General features: G+C 40.4%; 1 long non-coding RNA gene across 1 annotated transcript in view; it reads left to right on the top strand.

The window, feature by feature from the left end:
• Positions 1–16,424, top strand: part of LOC140648311 (uncharacterized) — an 80,101-nt gene extending 63,677 nt beyond the window's left edge. Inside the window, exon 4 of the long non-coding RNA XR_012041168.1 lies at positions 15,613–16,424. This is a non-coding gene — a long non-coding RNA (uncharacterized lncRNA). The remainder of the gene's footprint in view (positions 1–15,612) is intronic.
• The last annotated feature ends 2,390 nt before the right edge of the window (positions 16,425–18,814 follow it).

Here is an 18,814-nt window from a genome sequence, read left to right as displayed (position 1 = left end):
TTCTAAGTCTAAGAGGTAATACTGTCCTCCTGTTCCTCTCAGGGAAAAGAAGCTGAGAAAAGCACCTCTGAATTCAATCCATACTTCACCAAAACTTGGAGTACTTTGTTCTTTGGCTTTGGTATAAACCCATCTTTGTGGTAAATATATTTCTATTCGGAGTCTAAATAATGCCCAGAGTTGTAGCAGGCAGAGGCAAAACTATTTCTGAACATACGAGTTGGTACAGCACAGCAGAATTCGTTCCTGAACTAGCAGACTACAGCTGTTGGGTACTTTTTCCTAAGCTACAAAACCTTCTTATTTCAGTGCCTAGGCTTAGATCCAGTTTGTTTGCTCCAACAATTTCATCTTGACATCTTGCATTTTTAAGTGCTCTGTGAAAGCTTGCCTGAAAATCCTTCCCAACAAATGCTGAAATAGTTCGAGACTGTTGATCCGCTTGTATAACAAAGAAACTCACACATCCCTTGACTGTGCTCTCACTCAGAATTAAAACACAAGCATATGCGAGGAGTTACGACAAGTAAACGGAGGATGAGTCCATGTTGCAGCCTTACCCTGGCAAAAGTGCACTAAGTGTGCACTTTCTGTCCCCAAAACAAAGTCTGTAGTATGTTTGACTGCGTTTCTTTTATGTTGCCTAATATGTCTGTTCCTTGCCAGCAATGAAGCACTTGTGTGTATTAATCTCTAAAGCTGTCAGCTCATCTATATGCTCTCTAAAATGGATGAGGCAATGAACATGGTGTCAGATAGTGTTTTCCGGTAAGTTTTTCTGATCCACTAATGCATCAAATATAGTTGAATTTACTATTCACATAACTTTTTATGGAACACTATTAAGCCAATTTGGTTGATAACCACTGTAACCTTTTTAGTAAGTTACAGCACAGTGAGGTCACTATTCCTGGATGTGGTTTGCTGTATCATGCACTACATGCAGATGCCATGACATCCTTGTATGAAGGAGGAGAATTCAGTTAGTTGGGTTTTTTTTGTTTGTTTTTTTTTTAAAATTGCTTGTTCTTAAATGGAGAACTGATTACAGCGAATGATTTAACATTGCTCTGCCTCAAAAGCAATGGAATCTTGGGAAAGGATCAAACAGTCCCTCTAGGTTGGCTACCACCTTCCTGACTTCATATTGTTTTTAAATGAAACATCTGACACATTCTCCAGCTGGGATGTTATTTTGTTCTTGACAAAGTAATTCAAAATTCGCTGAAAAACAAACTGAATGGAAGAGGGATTATTTTTTTTTCCATAGACATCTGGAGTTTTCTTTCAAAGCTGATGTGATCTTTCATCTGGACAAGAAAGACTTTGATCCAAACTCTAAGATCCCCCTATCTCCCAGTTAATTGGTGTTAGTGAGGTAGGTTTGACAGTCCCTAACGCAGTCTCTGGAATGCCTTACTCTGTTAAGACCTGTCTATTGTGGCTCAGTCAGCTCAAAGACATCAGCTTTCTCTCGTCTGACTTCTGCCCCGCTGGGGATGGTTACAGGTTTTATTTGCTTTCATTATTTTCTCTTGTAAAACCATTAAATGCCAACAAAGAAAAACACTTTTGAAACCAAGCAAAAGCAATCTCTTACAGACATTCCTGATAAGTTTTGGTAAAAAACTCACAGATAAGAGAAGGAGAAAGGGGGATTGCATTAAAAATTGTGCTCTTCATTTTTTAAGATCTTGCCCACTTTTGGGGGTGATCATGTCTGTTTTCCTGTAATATTTTTATTAATTGAAACAATAAAAGCAAGTATCTTTGCTCCTACCATGTGTACATCCATTATATATTATGCATATTAAAGTATTATTCTCTAAAAAAAATGGTCATTTTAAAATCCAAATTTTAGTGTGATTAATTTAAACAAAATCTGTGCCCTTCCTTCATGGTAGGACACAGCAGAATAAAGGAAGTCTTATCTTCTCCACTGTGGAGCAGTTGGTATCAAGGGTAATAATTCGGCAGAGATCTTAGTGTGGGGGGCTTTTTCTCAAGCTCCTGTAATAACGTAGACTGTACACAGTGAATGAACAGAGCCCTCACAGCCACATTATTATCAGAATGAGAGAAGAGACAGGAAAGAAATACATGAAATTCATTTCCTTTTCTGCTTTGGGGGCACTACAAAACCCCTTGTCACTTCTCCATCAGGGCACACTGCAATTCCATGTTCCTGTACCTAGACTTCAAGGAATAGTACACCGAAAGAGCAAAAACCATATAGCACTTACAATTTCCTGGGTGAATAGTCCAAATTTCTAGAGCTGAAAAACTTGAAACTTTGTAATCCATTCCTTTTCCAATGGAACTAATTACTTTTTCTCTCAGACTGTCTGACAGTTGCAATTATACAGTTAAGCTTCATATTTAAAAAATCATGTGCCTAAAAGTGTATCAATTGTTTCCTACAACAGTGATTAGTCTTATAAAATATGCTTTTGCTTAGACCCCCCCCACTTCTATACCTTTGCAAGTATAACAAAGTTACAACTTCAACAGAAAATGCAATTGTTTCACTTGTCTGTGAGATGGTGAGAGTCAACAAACATCTCCTGACGGAAAAACAGAGGAGAAAAGGATTCTTGAGTAGGTGATTCAATCAGATACTGTCATATTCCTGAGGATCTGAGGCAGTGACAATTCACCAGCTATTCTTTAAGGTACAGGAAACAATATGATAGAGAACAGCTCTTCCCATTTAAGCATCATGCTGAGCTGTTGCAGTGTTGCTTTGGTTGCTGGCAGATAGTTCCCCAAAGCAAAACCTATTGACCAATTTCATTATTGAAAAGAGTCTCTGACTCCACATTACCTCAGCATTACAGAACTACATTTTGGAAAGAGTGTAGGATCTTTGTGGTGTGTTTATTGTCTGTTAAGCTAGGGGATAAGCTTACTCATGGCCCTGACATCTGATCATAAGAACATATATGAATTTCAATATTGAAAATATTAAAGATGAAAGTAGAGATTCCTCATCCGCTAACATAAAAAACACAAAGCAAAAATCATTATTAGCCAATATGTTTGAGAAACTATGTGACAACTATAACCCTGCAGCTGTTATTGATCTTGGCAGTTAGAGGTTTAATATTGATTAGAAATTGATATACCACTGACATGCACATATCAATTTCTCTCAGAATATATGTCTTATCTTTTTTCTCTAGGTTCATCTCTAGAGCAAAGATCTCAGAGTTCAACGAGCTACTCAATAGTAGGTTCTGCATCCCACAGCTTTTCTTTAGTGCAGCCTCTTCCAAAAAGTTGATGGAAAGGCAGTGCCTTTGAACTACAGTGAACATATGTATCTGCAGAGTATAATGTTTGACCATAAGTAGGAAGCTCAGGTTTGGGGGAAAAAGGAAGAAAAATTAAATGAGGCTGTAAAAATAATTTTTCAAGATGGAAAAAACCCCCACCCACCATTGTAAATGATAAGAAGGGAAGCCAGCATGTAAATGGAGACACTAACTTATGATTGCTTTTGCTAATCAGGGCCAAGACAAAAGACTATTATAAGAGCTAGTCCTCTGCTCAGCAAAGAAGAGATGTTTAAGGATCAAACCTCTTCTCACAAGTAATGCTGACATGCCCAAGTTTAATCTGTGACAAATACATCAGTGGACATTGAGATTGTTCAACTGTGGGTGACTTGCAGGTTTTGAGGAGATGGGAAGAGACACATAGATCCACTGGCTAAATGCTTGGGTGAGAAGGTCAGTTAGCCCATGCTGGGGTCCATGGTCCTGTGCCTGAAGCAGCTCGGAGGGCTTGGCCTGCCCTGGTCTGATCCGTTGTCCACACTGGGAGCTTCTGCCTCCGTGGAATGGAGGACCTGGTCTCTCTGTATGTGAGATTTGCAGCCTTCAAGCTGCCATTTACATGCTGTTCCAAGGGCTTCCCGGCTTTTTGAAACAGCCTCAGACTCCCATTTTTACCAGTCACAGTTGCAGAAATGAAATTAAGGACTTGAGGATCGTTACTCCAATTCTGCAGCTGTGAGTAGCTGCTCTAGAGTCTGAAGAAGAAAACATACGTAACCAAGTGCATTAAGCAGCCACTGTGTAGTGATTGCCACTCATTTTGGACTGGGGATTTTTGTTTGGTTGGTTGTTTTTAAGGGGTGCAATAATTTATTTTTAGCACCATAGTGTTTAATTTTTCCATTGGCTGACTTCTTTAGGAAAGTGTAACAAATATAGTTATCATTCTCTGGCATCCTGAGACAAGTGCCTGGCTGTTTCCATATCACTACTGGAATCTGAGACAAATGGGAGATTTGGGCCAGTTGTTAAGTTACATACCTAAGCTCAAAATCTCCTACATGAGCTTAGGGTTTTTCACATGTTTAAGCACCTAGGATTGATTCAAAGCAACTTTGATGGAATAACCAGGCTTTATGCATTAGACATGAAAGGCATTTGAATAAATTCCAGTTCAGTATTTAGATCTGGCATTTTCAAGATTTACTCTTAGCTCACTTCCTTTCAAGAAAATTGGGACCGTGCTTTACCCAGCTTTTCAAGCATTTCCAGAGAAAGAAATCTGGCTAAAGAATGTACTTGCTTTCTTTACTTATTCACAGTTTCAGCAACAAACCCAGGCAGCTTTTTATTTTTAACCTCTTCAGGGCTGAATGTGTCAGAAAGTTCAGTCACAGCCCAAGGAGTTTCATTTACTTATCTCTAACATTTTTGACTGGTATAGACGTAATCTCATTAGGGTATCCAGGGAGATTGACATGCAGAGGGAAGTAGAATCTATTGTTTACTTGTACTATATGTTAGGATAATCTGTGAAGCCCTAGTGGAGTTGTAACTCTGAACATGCTGATCGGAAGCATTAAGGAAATTAACATAAAGCTCTATTAATGGCTTAAGGGAATCTGACTAAACAAACAAGGCCACACTGAGCAATAAATGTGAGTCTCAGACTGCATGACTTTCCTCATAACTACTCTAATTAATTGCTACAAAAGATTAATTTTATAATACAGCATGGATATCAAAGGGAATGGCTTAGTGATTTAAGTGTTATGTGTCTCCCTGGGAGATGCAGGTTCAGTTCTTCATGCAGCTGTTGTCAGCCTTCCAAAATATAATAGCTAAAATGAATTTCTTGTATTTTACTGCTAGAGTTTCTATGGAATAAAGACCTTGGCTGTTCTTCGCTGAAGTCAGTGGCAGGGTTGCTATTAATTTCAGCGGAAGAAGAAGTAGGTCCACAAACATTAAAACCAAATTCTGCTTTGAAACTACCTTTGCACTTTTTCATAAATTTAAAACCATGTCTTCACACACAAAATATCCTTGCCAAAACCCTGCTTTCCAGCAATGGTCCACCTATACATAGTGACATGAGCTCCGCACAATGCCTTTACAAACTCACAAGTTGGATGTATAATGAGCTGAAATTGATTGCATTGGTTTCTGAATCAAGGTGTGTCAGAACTGTGATTTAGTGTGCTTGGAAATGCAGCAGAGCAGGATCCTAGCTAGGCTAATAAAATTTATTGTGAAATATGTTAGAGGACATGACTGTAATAGACTGCCTTTGCATGGCCTCTCCTTTGGTCACTAGTTCAATTCTGCCCTAGTCTAGAAAAGAAAAGCGAGGTGGGGTTCCCTGGAGGAGTTTGAACCCAGTAAGCACTTTCTTTCTGGACTGAACCAAGAGACTTCCATGACACTTTTTTATATGCTGCTCTGCTGCTGCATATAAACCTGGATATAGGAGTCCAAACTGGCACTTTCAGGTTAGAGGACAGAGCAATTGTCTGAGAGCTCAGGCACATGGGGCGGCACTCATACCAGGTAACATTATTTGCTTCCAGTCTAGTTTCTGTCTGAGGTGATTGTCTTGGCTCCATTCATAATCAGGAGAGACAATATGCACTTTTCAGGTGCAATTCCTCAGACTTCAAGACTTGCACTTTAGGAGAAGGTGGATGGCACCCAGACTGTCTCAGGAGTAGCTCTACTTTTGGTTATATGACTCCCAACTGCAATCAATCTGTTGCTTTAAATAGTTGCCAGTATTGCCTTTCAGTGCCACAACTGAGCCTGTTGTATCTATATGAATGGTTTTAGTGACAGCAAATATAAGACAACATGACTTTGATTGGTCCCAGTGAAGGGGGTGAAGCCAAGTCACATAATTTTATATTTGCAGGGCCACACACATAGGAAGTGTGCTGATAGCTCAGCTGATGTGTGATACCCTAACTGTACATCTGAGCCCAAAGGGTCATCAGCCAGGCTTGTTAATCACCTCAGTGAAAAACTGTCAAGCAGAACAATGTCCCTCTACTTGTAGATCTTGGCTGAAGCTATTATTTGATGGCTGGCCTGATCTTTCCTCTCCAAAAACTTGTGAATGGAATCCAATAATTATTCTTGGTTTATTTTGACAAGTGTTTCCATTGCTTCCCCCTCACTTAATATTTATCTACATGAGCCAAGTTGGAGGCTTATGTTTTAAAGAAAATGAATGGTAAAATAAGACTCTGCATTCAGAATTAGGAACCTAACTAGGTGACCTGATTTTCAAAAATGCCAATTGCCCAGAAAAGACTTCCAGCTCTAGAGACCATAAAAAAAAAAATCTTAGCTTTATAACTGTTATTACAATTATTATTTATGGTATGTATTGCGGTAGTACCCTGGCAACAGACAAAGACCCATTGTGCGAGGCACTGTACGACCACAGAGATGAAAGTTACACGGATTAAAATTCCAACTGCCTGTTCCATGGTGGAAACAAACTCAGAATATGCACACCTCGCACAGCCACCCCCTCTTCGGAAAATGTCTGTCAGCTATTCAGATGTCCTACTTTTAAAATGAGTCAGTCAACCAGTAACCTTCACAGGACAGAAGAAGAGCCAAGAAGCACTGTCCTGTCCACCCCATCATTTCTGAGACCCCTCTGGACACCGGTTAGGGACCCTCTCTGTTGCTCTCCATCCCCGTGCATGTCATACAGTTGCTCAGTATGAGCCCAGCTAGGTTTCACCACGCAGCACTAATGGCTTTGGCTGAAGTGACAGGTCCTCTTATTCGTGGCTGTTTCTGTGCCTTTCACGCCCGATCAAAAATGTTTACAAAGGTGCAGCCAGGGGATGAAGGCGGGGGGAGCGGAAGAAAAGAAATCCAATTCTGTTTGGAAACAGTTTCAGAGCTTAATTAGTAAGGAGGGGGGTGGGAAGGGGGGCTGAACAGGTGGTGTATTATTCTGCCAAGGATCTTCAAAAGGGAGGAAGTGCAGATTGTTAGTTTGCTGCAGAATGAAAAACGAGAAGTTCGACAGTACCTGGATACTTCAGAGCAGGTGAGCTGCCGAAGTAAGGTCAGAGTTATACACACATACGCACTCAAAAAATCTGCATAGGAAAAAAATAAATTTTCCTTTTTGCCCACAAGGGGACTGATCCCAGCTCTGCATTGGAGATTTACATGGATTCATATTCATTACATTAGCAGTAGCCACATTTAGCAGCGATTCCCAAAGGAGCAGGAAAATGATGGCCTCGAAGAAAGCTGCCACATTTCAAACTCTCCAGCTGTGCCTTGCCACCATTGCTGCATTCTACTGCCAAATGCAGTAATTTATGAATTTGTCTTTTTTATCTGCAAAAAATGTTAATTTACAGAAGGAAGACAAGAATAGAAAGGACTAACATGCTTAGAAAAGGAATATCTGCATTTTCTTTTAACTGCTTTATAACTATTTCTCTGATGCTGTAAATGTTATTTGTGTTCACAAGATCATTATTATTTTGCATTAGATGCTTAAAAGAAAGCAGGGGTGCCAGCTGATACAGCGTCCCAGCTTACAAAACAGTCATTCTAAAAAGATGGTAGCCCAGCAAGACTGCTACAGAGTTTGAATAAATAGAGAATGAATTATGAATGGTAATGATTTTTTTTTGTTTATTTAAGTACTGAACATGTGCCATAAAAGAATAACAGATATTGCAGTTGTTTCAAAAAAGCTGTTTTATGTTGCATTGGATGGAACTGTGTACATATACATCTGTTCCGGCAGTGCAGACTAGGACCCATACATTTTTTTGGTGAAATTACTAGTGAAGGAAAGTCCTTATAAGCTCTCTGACACCAAAAGGAAAAAAGATTATTCCTAATTAAATATTTTTCTCTCCCTCAGCATTTTTGCTGAAAGCGTCATGCAGAGCTATCTATGGGACCACTGAAAGAGCTGACTTTTGCAGGCTGGAAAACATGTGCATAATACTCTTACTGGTGGTTTGATTCTGTTTTGGAGTGTTTCTGTTTTCAGCCTAAGGGAAACAAATCGCACTGCATACATTTTAGGATTTTACGGAATTTCTTAAGGCAGGAGATTATAAGCACAGCTTCCCATAAAAGTTTCTGTACCTTGTGAAGCACCAGCTTGGTAGAGTCCAAGAGCAGCTCTGCCAAGGCTTTCTTACATTACAGTTTAGTAAGTAAGTTCAGCACTATCACTGAGATGCAGAATAAGCCCTTTCTAATTCAAAGAGGTTTGCTACTGTGGTGTTGAAAGGAATGAAGAACCTGCTCAAGTGACAGTAGTTCACATCCAGGAATATCTGCCAACACATCAGCACGTAGAGCTGTATTAAAACCTTCCTTTGTGAAACCAGGCATTTATAATGTTGACTAATTCTGGTATCTTCCCCCTGGTGCTCAATTATTCCTAATTTTATGGGCTATTTAATGAAGCAAAATTCTCCATTAGTTTTTAAAATGTCTCTACCTTTTAATGGCAGGGGCTGTCTTTTCAAAATGGTGCCTGCCTGGACCAAAGGCTCTCACTCTGTTGACAAAATGAAGGCAAGGCACTCACAGAAGGAAATAATCAGCTCAAGCCTCCAGGAAGAAAAGGTACATTCTGTACCTTGCTTGTGGAAAACAAACTGTATGGGGTGAAAAAATAGCTGTTTGTTGAGACTCTGCCCATCTTGTTCTGCACAAAGCCAATGCAGATTAATAGTCTGAGAGGAGACAAGATCCCTCCTGTGGTCTCTGCCCTGACACCCCTGGCACCATAGGTGAGAGGATCCAGCGTGCTGTCCTTGCTGCATGCTGTCCTTGCTGCATGCTGCCTGTGGCTTAGCAACCAGGTGGCATCTATGAGCAAGGACCTCAAGTGCCCTTGTGGGCAGGCAGAGGGTGGTTTTTTGTGAGTCAAGGGGAAGGCTGGCATTGTGGCCTGCCTCACGGGGCTTAGTCAACACTGAATTCTCTAAATATCTCCTAGGTTCCCTGGCTGGTAATGAAGGGAACAAAACAGATGTGATTTCGTGTCCTCCCTCAGCACGTAATTCCAATATCTCATTGATCCTTCTCATTGAACATGTTTCCCTTCATTTCACTTCAGGGTTTCTTCTGTTCACTTTGTGCTATTCCTTTTCCTTGCTCCCATACTGAAAATAACGATCTCCTGGCCTTTCAAGTTTGTTCGCTGCTAGTATTTAGGGACTGTGAACCAAAGTCTACTTTTACTTATAAGCCTTTCATAACGCCCCTGATTTCAGTCACAGTATGTAGGATTTACACCAGTGTAAATGAAATCAGTACATGACCCATGACAGGGCTCCTTAGCAGTCTTTTCTCTAGGCTGTGTAAATTATTTTTTCTTGAGTCTCCTCTCAGGATAGCATAAATTATGAGGCAAAAGCCTGTAATTCACTGCTAGGCGAGCAGCAGTAACTCCCCCTCTACCACTTTCCTGCCAAAATTATGGGAGAATAGCTGGTGATCTCAGCTCATATTTGCATGACATGAACAAGAACAAGACAGAAAAATGATGGCTCAGGTGGCATGAAAGACATGTACCCATTGTTGCCATTGCCTTGCTTCCAAGGTGGGGAAATGCATTGGAGAGCAAAGAGGCACTGGCTGTGCCCTCTTGCTTCTTGGTCCCTTTTAATGAGCAAAGGGAAGAATATTAATGTCACACAGAAATTGTGTGCTGATGAATGCACAAAATATTGTGCCGGGTGTTCCTGGTTGCTGAAATTACATCATCAAGGCTTCTTTTTTTCCTTCCTCTTTTTTGATTCAAGAGCTCTCTGTGTAAATATTAACTATAGCTATCAAGATGTGGAGGAGAGTTTCAAGAGACCTGGCCATCGGATGTCAACCCTTTAAATCATGACAATATTTCTTCCTGCACTGTGTTCTAAAGGTTATGCCTGTCCTTGCCCCACACAGAGAGTGCTGCCTGATGGAAGCCTAAAAAAATGCAAGGCTCGTCTTTCCTTTTGGTCTGAGGGCTACATCTGCAGATACTGAGACTGGCTGCTCCCTCTGGCTGCTCACCAGCCATGCATCAGGCACCCCCTCAGAAGAGCTGGAGTGGCTCAGGTGTCAAAGAGCAGAGCTTGAGAGACAAGAAACCCTGCAAACCCACTCCCCATTTCACAGCAGCAATGTCACTGCCTAGGCTGCTGAATGACATGCTAAAAGCGAAGAAGCTGGCAGATGACTGTGTTGGCTGACACACTGCCTGTTGGTGTTGAAGTCAGACCAACCCAGCTGGCTGAAGATACTCCTGGCTTCTAGCACAAATCCAGTAATTCCTTGCATTATGCAGGTGGAGATTACAGCAGCCTGGATTTTCCAGTTGTTTTGGCAACTGCATAGCTCCATTTCTATTTGCTAATGTATCATCATGCTTTTGAAATACATTTAGCCTTCTTTATTGGCTTCCCAATGTAAAAGTATTATTATAAGCCCCCTCATATTTGGCAACAACTGAAGGTTTTTGTGTTGAGATTCAGCCCTTACTCTCTGCTGAACTGTGAGAGTGAGTTACTACCTTGTGACTGACTCACAGGTATTTATTATCCTGTGTATAAAGGTCAGGTTTTAATGTTCTGTGTGATATATGGACATGGCTCAAGATCAGGCAGTCTTGAATGATAGGTCTTAAATTATGATCCAGTGGAAGAGGAAAGAAATGAGAAATCACAACTTTTGTTAAACAAGCCTGAAAAAACACTTGCACATATGTGAGCTGGTAGTGGAAACCTGCCAATTTCAGAGGCTGGTTTGCTAAGCCATAGTATTGCGGCTCATGGAGCCCAGCTCAGAGAACTGAAATGAAATTTTTAAAAGCCAGATTCATGTCTATGCTTGCTTTCTGCTAAAGTCTCCTGCTGTGGAAAGATGCAGTGTTAATAGAATCATAGAATTGTAGAATCATTGAGGTTGGAAAAGACCTTTCAGGTCATCAAGTCCAACCGTAAACCTAGCACTGCCAAGTCCACCACTAAACCATGTCCCGAACCACCACATCTACACGTCTTTTAAATACCTCCAGGGATGGTGACTCAACCACTTCCCTGGTCAGCCTGTTCCAATGCTTGACAACCCTTTCAGTGAATAAATTTTTCATAATATCCAATCTAAACCTCCCCTGACACAACTTGAGGCCATTTCCTCTTGTCCTATCACTTGTAACTTGGGAAAAGAGGCCAACAGCCACATCACTACAACCTCCTTTCAGATAGTTGTAGAGAGCGATAAGGTCTGCCCTGAGCCTAGCAGAGCTGATAGCAGACCCCAAAAGGAAACTTCTCAGGTGCCTTCTCCAATGCCAGAAAATCCCTAAGTACCCTTCTGAGTGTGTCTTGGCATTGGATTTTCCAATGTGTCTTGGCAATGCCCACATCTGCAGGGGACCTCTAGGCGACCTACCTACACCTTTGCAACAGGGCTGTCCTCAGGCATCTTGCTCCCTTATGTGTCCCTTGCTCCCTTTTAGGCATTGTTCCATTGAGTGTGTCAATAACTGGGGTACCTTTGTGGGTCTTCCTGCAAATGCACACCCTGTGATACAATTTTCAAGAAGAGCTCAGATCCTGGGCGCAGGTTCAGAAAGATGTTGAGGTGGCAGAAGGCCAGCAGTGGCACTTCTCCGCTGTCTGCTTCCTGCCCTCCCGCAGGGAGGCAGGGCAGTGGTTACAAGAGGTACATGAGATGTGTGGCTTTCAAGGGTAGAGGCAGGACTAGAGCATAACACACCTCCTGGTGCTCCACCAGGTTGGCAGTCCCTGTGAGGAGCTCTGCCAACAGCGTAATACAAAACAGTCCAGGACATGGTAGGGGACAAAAGGTGAAAACACGCTCAAAGCTGCCTTCTTTTCTCTCCTCCTGAGCTGTTCTAAGACAGAGTTTCATGTGATTGAAAACTTGGCCACAGGCCTTATATTTTAAAAATATTTTACGCAGGCAGCATACTTCACCCTCAAAAAGCTCTAGAAAGATAACTAAGGAATTTTATGTGGTTTTATACCTGATGAGGAGGACAACTGAAATTCTGCTGTTCTATTCATCTGCTTTTGATGTTGGTGACAGCTCAAAACCTGCTCAGTAAGTTTGGGTGTCAGCACCAACATGCCCTGACTTTATTCAGAATTTAAAGACCTAAGAGATATTGGTTACATATAGCTGTTGTGGGTTTGGCTATCTGGAAAAAATATGGAATTGCAGGAGAATGTCATCCGTGAGCTGTTTTAACCTGCAGCTTTCTGTGTCCTCATGTCTTTTACTACCTGAGAACAGGAATTTTATGTGGTTATTTATACCAGGGCTGTGATAAGCAAAGTGCAGAAGTGCATAATGGATCTAAGATTTGGCAAAATTTTATTGAATTTGGGAGCTGGGGCTTAAGCAGGAAACTGAGTGGCAATAATTTTAGTGACTTTCAGCTCTTAATGTAGATTTCTGCTACTGCACTTTCTCTGTCCTGTTAGTAGTGATGGGGTTAGTCTGCGTTCATACTGCCATGAGGGAGAATAGAGTTTCATGCAATTCTGTCTACTGTTGGGAAAGTATGTTCTTTAGAAAAATAATAATGTAATTAAATGTGGGATCAGCTTTTGACTGGAATAGTCCAAGACCTGTTATTCTTATTAATATAAAAAATCATACTTACTCTGTCATGCATATGGAAATATGCCTTTCTTTTAAACTGGAGAAGGAAATTACAGTGATGATATTGGTTATTTAGACAGGGAAATGTTAGCTGCTTATAGAAAATGGAGGCTTCCTGCCCCTTTCATTTTGGATACATTTTACAGATGTGGCCCTTGTTGATTTTAGTCTCATTATTATTTAGATTTGATTTATGGTTATGATACTTCTGAGATAGTAAAAAGTCAGAACTGAAAGTTCTTAAAACTAATTTCTTACTGGTTCTTAAGTAAAAAAATAGTTTTTGTAAGTAACGTGGAAATTAAATATACCTTAAGAATGACTGTTTAGTGTTGGCTAAGTTAGCTTTTTATAACTCTGACTTCTGTATACATGAGTTCCAAACCAGTGTCTTCATCTAAATACACATTTCTTATATCTCTTCACTATCTAGCTGACTTAGGTTATATTCCTCATTTCAATTAAGTGAATAATTGTGTTTTAAATGGTTTGTTGTGCACCTAGTGTACAAAAAATTCTACTATTTCTCCCAAATCGGTCTGAGAATTCAAAATAAGAAAGTGTTCAAAATAGCCCAAAAATGTCAATATTGGACTATATTTGATGAAAACAAAACATGGGCATTTCTGAGTCCCAAAATTTTGATTATTCTTTTAAATCAAATTGAATCAGAATTTTTTGTCTGGCTACACTTGAATGGCATCTTCCAAATCTTATTTAGCATTTCATCAGGGCTGTAGTATGGATGTCTATGGGTGGGGCCATAGCTGTTATTATATACTGGGGGCATCTGTCTCCCTTCATGCCAATCTGTAGGTGGGGAGGTTGTACAGGAGAGATAATCTAGCAAAGGAGTCCAGCCTACGGAGAAGCAGGAATATGAAAAACCCAAATGACAACTCTGATCAAGCTTTGTAGCAATCAGCTGAGCCCCCATTAGTTTAAACTGATCCCAAAAAACATATTTTCTTTTGATTTGGAAAAAACCCTACAACATTCCATGCAAACTGCCCTTCCCAAACTACAGACTTTGCTTTCATTTTCCTATCAAAATTATGTCGAAATGTTAAAAAAATTTTTTGGACCTAATTGTTATCTTTCTTCTCCTAGATTCCAAGTAAAGAGATAAACCTCATTCACTTCTAGTAGCAACTTTATGGCCCTGATCTGATGGTCCTGGTTAGAAAAAAATTGTAATCCTTACAGCTACACTGACAGCTCTATTTAATCCACAAAAGTTAGCGAACACATATGCTCTGCCTAGATTTGGGAGAGATCAGAAAGCCCCATGTAGCTAAGATTTCTGTGCTTGTGAGTGGTGTAACACAGTGCGGCCACACGCAGCCGGCTTTGTCAGGGCCAGCCTGGCTGGTGTCTATGTGGTCTTGAGCCAGCATTGCACTGTATAGGACCTGAGCAGATCTCACATCAGAGAAGGTCTTTGCTTGGCACAGGGCGCTAAGGGCTGGGAAATGCCCTTCTGCCTCTGCTGCCAAACCTAGTCCAGTTGCAGAACCTGCCTCATTATTTATTCATTGGCATCAAAAGTGTTTCTCTGCAGTGTGAAACGCATAATGGAGACGGCCTTGAAAGTAAATAGCTTTCTGCACTTGCTAGTATACCTAGGCAACATTATTAGATCATGTTTATAGAATGTGTTCATTGCAATCTATTATGTAAAACAGAGAAAAGTTTGAGTCAGCTGAGTATAAAGGGGTTTAGAATCATCAGAAATATATTCTCTTCTCATTATTATTCACAGAAACAGAAAATTATTTTGGAAAAAAAACCCCAAACAAACAAAAAATCTTTCAAAATTAATTGCAACTCTTTTATATAAACCAAGCTTCCAGAAACCTTTTTTTTTGTTCTGTGTTCTCAGATCTTAATGATTATTGCATTAACTGAGAAATGAAATCCCAAGCCTTAGCTGTGTTCTCATTTTATTAGTGTGATATAGTGATAATCTCACAAGGACCCTAATAACTACATGAGAAAAAAAAAAACAGCTAAATGGGGGATCTGAAAATGTTCTAGCACAGTGCTATTACATAGATCCTATGCTTTTTTTCTGCCTGTTCCATAATAGGATGTTTTGCAAATTCTTCTCTCAGCAGGTTTTGAACATGAACTTGCATTACTATTCTTACAAAATAATAAACAGCTTTGGGCTATAAAATCTCTCAAATTGTTTTCCACAGAAGGGATTTGCATGCTGACTCATTCCTACTATATTTATAACCTATCGCCAAACCACTGCAACTGCAGGATTTCTAATAAAGCTATGGAAATTACATGCATTGCAATGGGAGTTGAATACATTTACATTTGTAGTATTTTACCATTTCAAAATTTATGGCAGATTACCTTGTTTGTGCATGTCTGGACTTTAATGGTTATTTTTTATAGCAGAAAATAGTAGTTTATGGTGGTATTCCCAGTAGAAGGTTTTTATGAATCCACCATATGGAGTATTACATAAAACTAAACTTGTATCAGCAGTGATTTTATATAAAGTAAGACAGTGAACATTTCCAAGAATTAGTAATTACAGAAAATGTCAGAAAACTTGAAATTTTATGAATGTGCTTTTTTTTCCCAATTATTTTTAACTTGTATTAATAGCAGTCCAAATCTCTGCTTTTTCATGCAGGAGAAATCTCCATTGTCTGCAGCAAGTCCTGGGCATCTCAAGGAAATAGCATTTACTGCAGCTGACCTTCCCTCCCCACCACCTCCCTTCAAGGTACCCTTCATGGAGTTGTGATGTTTGGCACAACAGAGAGACACGTGGTGATTTATGCAGGAGAAGACCAAGGAAATCTGGAAAGTCTTCCCATTTTTCCAAACACCCATCTCTGTCAGTTCATATATTGTAATCACAGCTACTTTCTTCAGCATTGGTGGTAGAAGATAGTCTTTTACCTGTGCCTTCCTACAAATGGAAGGAGCAGACTTCGCTAGCAAAAATTGCAGACAGGAAAAGTATCACAATTCCATAGAAGAACAGGAAGATGAGCAAGGCTATTCTCATGGAAATATGTTTGCATAAGTATTGACATCAGGAGACTATACACAGCTTTCTTAAAGAGCACCTCATGGATTTGGGAGTCATTCAGCCAGCAAAAAGAAATTTGCCATGAAAAGTAGGTAACCAGTCACACCGAGAGAGCAGCAGATGGTGCATCCATGAAGCAATTGTCACCGTCAAGACTCTGGCATGTTCTGCAGGCTGAAATGTATCTGCCTCATTAATGAAGCAAGCACTTGGGTAGGGAATGTCTATGAAAATCTATATATGCTTGCGAATAAATTGTAAACAGGCTGTGAGGTTTATATCTGGGATGTAAAGAAGAAGATGGGAAGAGGGTGGGAAGAAGAGCCAGCTGTAGGTATCTAATCCTGCTTCTTTTGCTGGTCCCAATCCTAGCAGAAACTCCTGGGCAGCTCAAAGCAGGTTTTGACCCCAAGGCACAGTGCATTAGGAATGGTGACCCAGGTAAGCACCGCTTCTCTATACTTTCCCAATCCTTGCATGGCAGCTCACTCGTTGCACCAAATTGGTTTAGGAATGAAGGCATAAGGCCAGGTCTGCCTACTGGGTGGAATTCACACCTAAAGGAAACTGTGAGTTTTCTAGCAGTAAAAAAGGGCCATATCTTAAAGAACAGTCCATCCCTTAGGACTGGATACCCATTTCTGTAGAATGGCACTGAATGCTACCATATGGGTTTGCTATGTAGCTTTGGGGTAATTCATGTGAACAGTGCAGAAATTCCTCTTCTTGCTCCTTTTCCCACAGAAATACTTCTTGCTTGAGAGAGTCTTGAAATCAGAGGGGATTTCAGATCATGCTGGCACATGTGTATGTAGACATATCCTGGGTGGCTGTCAACTTCTGAAACATTTCAAGGTCAAATAGGGCCATTTTATCATCTTGTCTGACTTTTTTAGAAGCTTGGTGCCTTGTGGCTCAGAAAACTTCCTGCTTATACCCATGGAAAGGATGCTGTGCAAGAGAGAGCTCACCCACCCCATTTGCTCTGGGAGAAATCCTCAGCTGGGGTATGGGCTCAGAGACCCAGGGGGGCTACCCGTCACTGTTCCCACCAGCTGAGGAGCTGCCTCTTGGCCTCTCTACTTACGTGAATCACACTCTCTTTGCTTTTTCATTAGCTGATGTATCACAGTCTTACAGCTGTCTTCTCTTGATCTAAATTGCACACTAATACTGTACATTATTGATTAAATGAGTCTACAAATGTCTTTTTAATACTGTATGGGTTGATCAGTCTTCTCAGCACCTCCAGTGGGCTTTAAAACCTAGTGAAGCTGCTTTTTAGCAGATCTTACTGGGAAAGAAAAAAAGTGCATGAGAGGCTGTGCTCACACACATGCTGAGGTATGTGTTTTGGCAGTGGGGAATTAGTAATAATTTCACTTACTATACTAAAAAGCTCCCTGTGTTCACAGGTTTGGATTTTGATAATCACAATTGCTAATCTAACTCTTTGCAAATAAAAGAATCCATGGGAGATTGTTGTTATATACTCCAGTGGCAAAGCTGCACTTTAATAGTTGAGCTAGTTTAGCAACTAGTTTGGCCTTTCCTGTAATTTTTTTGGAGGAGAGGTTTCAAAGCTTTTCTTAACCTTTTTTTGGCTTGTTAAAACTTTTTATATACACAGGACTGTAATAACGACATTTTCCAAGTATGACATTTGATGGTAAAAATAATAGTAGTCTGGCTGTTTCAAGTGATTCTTTGCATTACATAAACACCATTTACGAGTGACTCTAGTTTCTGGCTCAGCTAGTTAATTATTGTAATTTTCCTTTTGCTTTGATTTCTCTCTGCATTCCTCTCTATCACCCTTCATGATTCAATCTACATGCAAGTATTGGCCCATTTATAACACAGTAGGAAAAACCTGGTTTTGTTTTTGGGTAGGTGTCATGTTTATCTGGTTTCATAGAATAATAGAAAATTGGGCTGAAAGGGCCTGGGGAAATCACCTAAATCTACCCCATTCTATTTTAAACAAGGAGACAAAAATGAGGTTTTATATGCACATATTTCGTGAAATATGGACTTTACCTCAGCTTCATGCCCAAGCATTGCACAAATAAAAACAGAGCTCTAGTCCAAAGGAAGGAGGCTTGTGAGGATATTTGTGATTTCTGTGTGGACTTCTCATGATGGGCTTGGCCACAGAGGCACAGCCAAAATCAACCCAAAACATTTACCCTCCTTTGTCATTATTTAGATGGACATCTGCATTACCACCAAAAAAAAACCCCAAACCTTTAAACAAATTGGGTCAGTATAGGTACATTTAGTCAGTACAAAGCTTTGAAAGGCAATTAAGTGGTTTCAGTTCTTAAATGGTAACTGCGCTGGGAGGTGGCAGCTGCCCAATGCCTGGTGGATGAGCCTCTTGGTGCTCTCCTTTGGGATGCTGGATATGGCTTTGTAGTGTTTAGAAAAACAATGGAGAAACGAACAGTGAGAAAGAGAAGCCTCAAGACTGATCTGAATTAAATGAGATGGAAGCAGCTAGACTGGAGAGGTTAGGGAATTGCATTAGCAGCAGGAATAATGTTGAGAAGGTGGCTGGTTGCTGCCCCGACTCCTGGGTGGTGGGCAGCTCCAGAATCCACTCAAGTCTTAAAAGACGGAAGATTTTACTTATGCTTCAATAAAGCAGCTTCTCCCAGGTATCAGACACTTAGCTCCTTGTCAGATCCTTTGAGTCATACATTAGCAACGAAAGAATGATATTGTCACTATCGTCCCTGATGATTCAGCAAGGAGCAAAACATGATAGCCTTTCTAACAAGGCTGTTATTCAGAC

Source organism: Ciconia boyciana, chromosome 2, assembly GCF_034638445.1.
Source record: "Ciconia boyciana chromosome 2, ASM3463844v1, whole genome shotgun sequence".
In the NCBI taxonomy this organism is placed as follows: Eukaryota; Metazoa; Chordata; class Aves; order Ciconiiformes; family Ciconiidae; genus Ciconia; species Ciconia boyciana.
This window is presented reverse-complemented; position numbering and strand designations above follow the sequence as displayed.